Below are 6,801 nucleotides of genomic sequence, written 5' to 3' on the forward strand. Positions count from 1 at the left end.
GATATCTTTTTATTCTCGTATGTCATCTCTCCTTTACATCTGGCCAGCCGCAGGACTTTCTCTTTGTCTCTGAAGTTCAGGAACTTGGCGATAAGGGGCCGCGGTCTGTCCGATTTCTTCCCGATGCGGTGCGCTCTTTCCAGGGTGACGGGTGATGTGAAGTTGTCATTACCCAGGATTTCTGGTATAAACTTTTCCAAAAATCCTGCTGCATCCCGACCTTCTGCCTGTTCTGGCACGTTCAGTATCCTAATGTTAGACCTCCTGCTGCGGTTTTCTAGGTCGTCAGTTTTTTCTTTGAGGTGTGTTATCAATATCTCCATTTTGTCAATTCGGTCGCGTGTATCTTTAATATCGTCTTCATTTGCGCCCACTCGCGTCTCGATCTCCTCAACCTGATCCGACAGCGTAGAGAGTGAGGATTCAATTTTCGTTAGTGTTATTTGTATGTCGGCTGTTTTTTTGTCAATATGTTTTGTGAGCTCTTCTTTAGTTTCTTGAATAGCATCAAGAAGCTTGCTGAATGGTATTTCCTTTTCCCCGTCCGCCATGTTTCTTGTGGTCACCGCGTGGGAGAGTCGTGATGTTTGGGTAGTTTGTCGAAAGTTGTACCTTGCCATACACAAGTTTTCTTAACGGGTGCGCCTCTTCCAATCAGTTCAAAGTTATGAGAGGTTAAATCAGGATAAAAGGCAGAAGCTAGGGCCTACCACCGAGAGCTCACGAATACACGTCTGCACTCCTCCGCTGCATCCGGAAGTCCCGCAGCGTCTTTTTCCGTAATGTCAAGATCAGTGACGGCTGATTGTTCCAACTTGGCTTCACCAGTATGCGACATCATTAGTTGCTTTCTTCCCAAGATGTGTGAGAAGAGGTGAGTATGAAGACCTTTCAAGCATAAAGTTGTGCCTGCACAGAACCTTGTTTTTCTTGATGCTGTAGTGCCCGCTGGTGAAGTTGCTTTTTACTATTCTGTCCTGTGTGCTGACACCACTGACAGATAGCGAACAGACGACTGGATTCAGAGAAAGTCTTACACAGTAGTTGATTTAAAGCGTTTTACTGAGTCCTTTTTCTCTTCTTTCCATCAATTTTTGTAAACTGAAATAAACACAAATGACAGGCTTTTGGTTACAAACAATTCTTGAAAGTAAAGCACAAATGAATTTTCATTGCTTATGTATAAATGACAAGAAGCTACATTTTGCTTTGCTTAACCTGTTTTTAACTTTAGCATTTTAACATGAAATTATCATAAAATAGTTCATTTCTTTAACTCACACATGAATTCTAAATTATATTTAAGCACGGAAAGGTAACAAACTTACAAGCAAAGGCTCTCTAAGGCACAAACGTGAAGAAAACACAAAGGGAGAGGCAATTTCTGTCTGGCAGACCGCATGTAGCAATTGTGTAGAATCCCTTTTCCTGTTTAACTCCTAACCTCAGTCACCTGATCAGAACTGACCACTCAGCAAGTTTTAGAATTAACAATGTTTTTTACCACGAATTGCCACAAGGTGGTGCTAAAAAGAATGGATTAAAGGCCACAGAATGTGAGCCATAACAAACAGGGTAAACGCCCATTTTTGTTGTGTGACCTAAACTGAGACCATGCTCTCAGTGATCCCTTCACAACTGGTTTGTTTGCCTTTTTTTTACTGAGAGGTAGTGGTGCACAAAGCACTGATGGAAATGACACGGGATTCCAAGCAAGCTGATCCATCTCAGCCCGTAATGGTCCAATACCCTGATAGAAATGTTGTATCCAGTAGATAACTTTGTGAATGTTAGTAGTGAAAAAAATTTCCTGCTTCTCCTGTCTCTCTAGATATGATATTTCTGTTCCAAATAAAGGAAGAAATGCATTTGTCTAAATTTAAAAGAATAAAGATTTGGGTACACACACAGGAACCATTTGAAACAGGAACAGAAATCTAGACAGGATGGTCTGAATTTATCCTTCCTACTAGTGAGATAGGAAGTAATGTCCATTGGTTTATATGTTGTTTGGCCTTGTCTAAAGCTCAGATCATATTGTGCTTTAACAGATCATTATATTTACATGTCACTGAAACACCCACATATCTGAATTTGTCTCTGACTACTTTAAATGGGAGCAGGTCAAAGTCTAATTATTGTGCATGATAATTTATTGGAAATATTATACTTTTGAAATGGTTTATTTTATAACCAGATATTTTTTCAAATTCAGAGATTCAGTCCAGGGATTTTGGGATAGATGTGTCGGGTCTTGAAATATAGAGAATAAGATTATCTGCATACATTGATAGCTTACGAGTGTGTCCACCCCTGTTCACACACATCAAACCAACCTCTCAAAGCGATAGATAAGGGATTTAGGGCTCATCTCACTGTGAACACTCAGTAGGAGGATTCCCCACGTACTTGAGAACTGATGATTGATTACCCTCACCTGTGTTAGAGGGTGGAGAGGACCATGCCAAATAAAAGTGGGCAATAAACGGCTGGCAGTGCGTGAGAGAGACTGAACTGCTTTGTTCGGGGCTGGGCTGGCTGTGGCACTGTGGCGGGAGGGTGCTGTTTGCAACTTTTAGTGTTGCCAACAGTAAAGACAGCTAAGTAGGGTATCTGTTTCCTGAGTTAGGAGGGGAGGCTGGTTGCCTATGGGGCTAAAACAATGACAGTACAATGTTAACATCGAAAATAAAATTTTACTTTAAATTTAACTAAGAGTTAACTTCAGCGCAGCCCGGTTTTATGTGAAAAACAACAAAAAAGAGTGGCAGAGAGAAACACTTAGTTGTGGCTAGGGAGTTCCAGGTGAACTAAACGAGGCCATTGTCTACATATGCGGTCATGTAGGTGAGGGGACGGCAGGTTATGCCAGAGTGACGAGATTTCTTAGTATGCAAGTTATATTCAGATTATGTGTAGATCACGCGCTCCTCACCCATCCCATCAAGCCCACCCAACCCTCTATGCCGAAACTTTGACAGAAAGTTGTCACCAGAGATAAGCCTCAATTATTTTCAAATGTAAAGTTTATATATTGTTGTTTTAAGAGCTCTTTGCCCTTATTTATATGCCATGTATTTTAAATAGCTTTTAGTAATCTGACGTCCTGCCAGGGACTCCTTCAGTGGTAACGCTGGGAGTCAAGGTGGCCCTCTGCCTCCCCCTATTGGTGAAATTGGTTTCGACCGGCCTACAATTTGGAGTGGTCCTTATTGCTTGCTGTGCACATTTTGTGTGACGTTTGGGTAGTGTGTTCCATTAAAAATTGCAGTGTAGTGTTGCTGTGCGCAGTGTTTTGTCCTATGTGTGTACAGAGTTTATCCGTATTGCGTAGAGGTGTCTAGCGCTAGTTTTAATGAACTTATATTTTCAATAAAGGTTATATTTTTTTTGTACCATATCTGCCTCTCTTTGTACTACTTAAGTTTAGATAGATAGATAGATGATACTTTATTTAGGGGAAATTCACATGTCCATTAGCTCATTGTTGATAATAATAATAAAAACAGTTAATAATAAATAAACAATAATAATTAGATGAGTCCACTTCCTTTGGCTGAGGTGTTGTATAGCCTGATGGCAGTGGGATACCTTCCATAAGGTGTTATGAAGGTGGTTAACCTCTGGCTGTCCTTGTCTAGAGGAATCTGGCAGAACCCTGAAACTGCATCCAGTAATGAGAAAACTGTGGAGCTGTTCAGCTGAGCAATCATCTCTTCAGTCTCTGCTTAACCTGTGTCTTTGTTTCCTCTGACTGCCACACCTCGAGAAGTGGAACGGCTGGTCCTCTGGTGTGGTCAGAACAACCTGGAGGTAAACACGCTCAAGACTGTGGAGATGACAGTGGACTTCAGGAGGAGCCCCCCATCACTGCCCCCCATCACCATACACAACAACACTGTGTCTGTTGCGGAAACATTCAGGTTTCTGGGATCCACTATCTCCCAGGACCTGAAGTGTACACATAACATAGTCACCATCATAATAAGGGCCCAGCAGAGGATGTACTTCCTGCGTCAGCTCAGGAAGTTCAACCTGCCTCAGGAGCTGCTGAGCCACTTCTACACTGCAATAACACTGCACTTTTGTGCCTTTAATTCCTCAGCAAATATGACAAGTCACACTGTATGTCCCTTGCAGGACACCGTAGTTTCGAAGTTGCGCTGCGTAGGATGCCATGTTTTTTAAAGTTCACTTTTACTTGCCCTGCAAAGTAAGCATTGTAATGCTTTCCTACATCTTATTAAAATAACAGTGTTAAAACCAATTTATTTAGTTTGACTCATAATTAACCATGTCTTTTACTGTTTGATAATTATGGCTAGCATGCTGTTACTGAGTAGACGATTGATACTGTGTGACCCGGGCAGAACTGAGCATTAGCTGTTTTGTTAACTGTTAAGTTAAGTTAACATTTGAGAATGTTTGTTTTATGTAGGTAATTTATTCCTTTTAGAGCTGTATTTAATTTAACCTGAGAGTAATATTTATTGTCATATGATATCTTATTTTTTTAATGTTAATTATTGTTTGAGTAAGAGATCTATATCCTAAAAGGGGTTTACTTTCACTTGCTCTGCAAGACCATGAAGCCAGCAGCCACTGTGATAGCAGGTAGCAGATATGAAGAGTTTTATGGTGAAATAAAGTATCAGCCACAATCCTGAATCCTGAGTCTGGTGCTTCCTTCTCTCCGCACAACACTCCATTACCAACATAAAAAAAAATCACAATACAGAGTCCAGGGGAGGTGTAGAGAGCCTGGCAACGGGCATGCCGAGGCAATGGGCTACATGTGTTTAAATAAGAGAACCCAGGGTGCTGTATACACGATACACATACATACACAACATGTCACAAAGAAGTTACAACATTCTAAGGCTGTATTGTAATATACTACCTGACTTATCCCAGAGTGTATGCGTTCTGTGCACCCTTGTATGTTGGCATGTTACTCTCTTGACAGTGTGCCCTTAAAATAACAGTGAAATAGACTTAAGACATGGGGCCCTATCTTACACCGGACGCAAAGTGGCACAAAGCGCAACGCAAGTGTATTTGCTAGTTTCAGACCGACGCAGTTGTCATTTTATCATCCAGCCCCTACATTGTTTAAATAGCAAATACACCCCCCGCCTATCTGTGCGGCCATGGGCATGTTGGTCTTAAAATGAGGTGTGGTCAGGTGAATTGTTGGTGCATTGTATGCTGCTATCTTGAGACAATGGAAAGTGATTGACCTGCAAAACTCTGTGTGAAATATTGCATCGTTATAATAGCAATAATATAATAGCAATACGCCATGGGGCAAGTATGCCTGGCTTTTAAAGTGAATGGGAGAAGCCACTGTGATTGGTTTATTGGATGGTACGCCCAAAACCATACACCTGGGACAGCAACTGTTTTTACCGTCAATAAAATGAACACACCATGCACTCTGGATTATTAAAATAGAGGCCAAAGACTTTACATACATTCATGCTGTGATAAAACTCAGTGGAAATGTAAATAAAGAGAGAAAGTATGGCAGTAAAGCAGAAGGCAAAGTGAGGAAAGTATTAGAGTATCAGATGGAGTCTACTGTACCCCTCCCTTTCAAATAAAGAGAGGTTATCTGGCCCTTGTGGTTTAAGAAAAAGGGAGAAGAGTGAGACACAACAAAATATTCAAAAATCCAATAGATGAGGATGACTAAACAGCTGAGAATGAGGCAGTCTGTTAGTTAAGAGCTAGATACAACCTGACCACAGGCGAAAAACCAATAACATGTCAAAAAGGTTTACTTATTTAGACATTGTTCCTTTGTCAACAAATACATGTTCATACTTCACACTCATATACTGTAGCTGCAACGTCACCGTTGTGTTTCTTACTTATTGTAATTACGAATTCCAAAGTTAGTAAAAAAATGCCATAATAGTAGAAAATATAATTGAAGTTTTCGTAACCTTACAGCTCAGAATAGAATGAAAAAGACTAGAAATACATGACCACAAGCACATTCGTCACATGAACCATAAACTACTTAACCATGTAAGGTATATGATCATGTATTGCTGTTTAACCTAAAGATCTAAATGTACGTCTAAAGCTGTTCAACTAAATCACAGATAGGCACTCAGAGGGATTGTCAGCAAGTTATTTTTGTCCTCAAGGACAAAAGGAAAGAGACAATGACCAGGAAAAAAGACGTGTTGGGTCACGCCTCATTGTCACAGTGAAGGATGGCAACAGCTTCAGAGCACTCAACGTGTATGGACAAGATATAAGCTACTGCACTGTATGTCAGGTTCAAGTTTAATTGTCATTCCAACAGCACATAATACCGCAAAAATTTCTCTGAGTGAGAAATCCTGTGTAATCATTTATGTATGGTGCTGTGGTACATATCACACTCAGTATATAACGAGGTAAGACTTTTCCTCTACAACTGTTAAAAAACAGTTCTTAAAAACTAATGTTATGATTCAGTATTTGACAACTTCAAAAGAAACTGAAGGAGCTACAGGTCAGCTGACATTAACACAGCCTTAATTTTTCTCATTTAAATGACATTGTTGTGCTTGTCACTCTGCATACTTAATGGAAATTGTACATCTTAGGCTCGCATTGAAGAGCTGGAGGAAGAGCTGGAGGCAGAACGAGCTGCCCGTGGCAAGGTAGAGAAACAGAGGGCTGACTTGGCCAGAGAGCTGGAGGAGATCAGTGAGAGGCTGGAGGAGCCACTGCTGTCCAGATTGAGATGAACAAGAAGAGAGAGGCTGAGTTTCAGAAGATGCGCAGAGACCTTGAAGAGGCCAC

The sequence above is a fragment of the Seriola lalandi genome, unplaced genomic scaffold (genome assembly GCF_002814215.2).
Source record: "Seriola lalandi dorsalis isolate HSWRI2012SDOR001 ecotype SW California unplaced genomic scaffold, Sedor1 jcf7180002054972, whole genome shotgun sequence".
Lineage (NCBI taxonomy): Eukaryota > Metazoa > Chordata > Actinopteri > Carangiformes > Carangidae > Seriola > Seriola lalandi.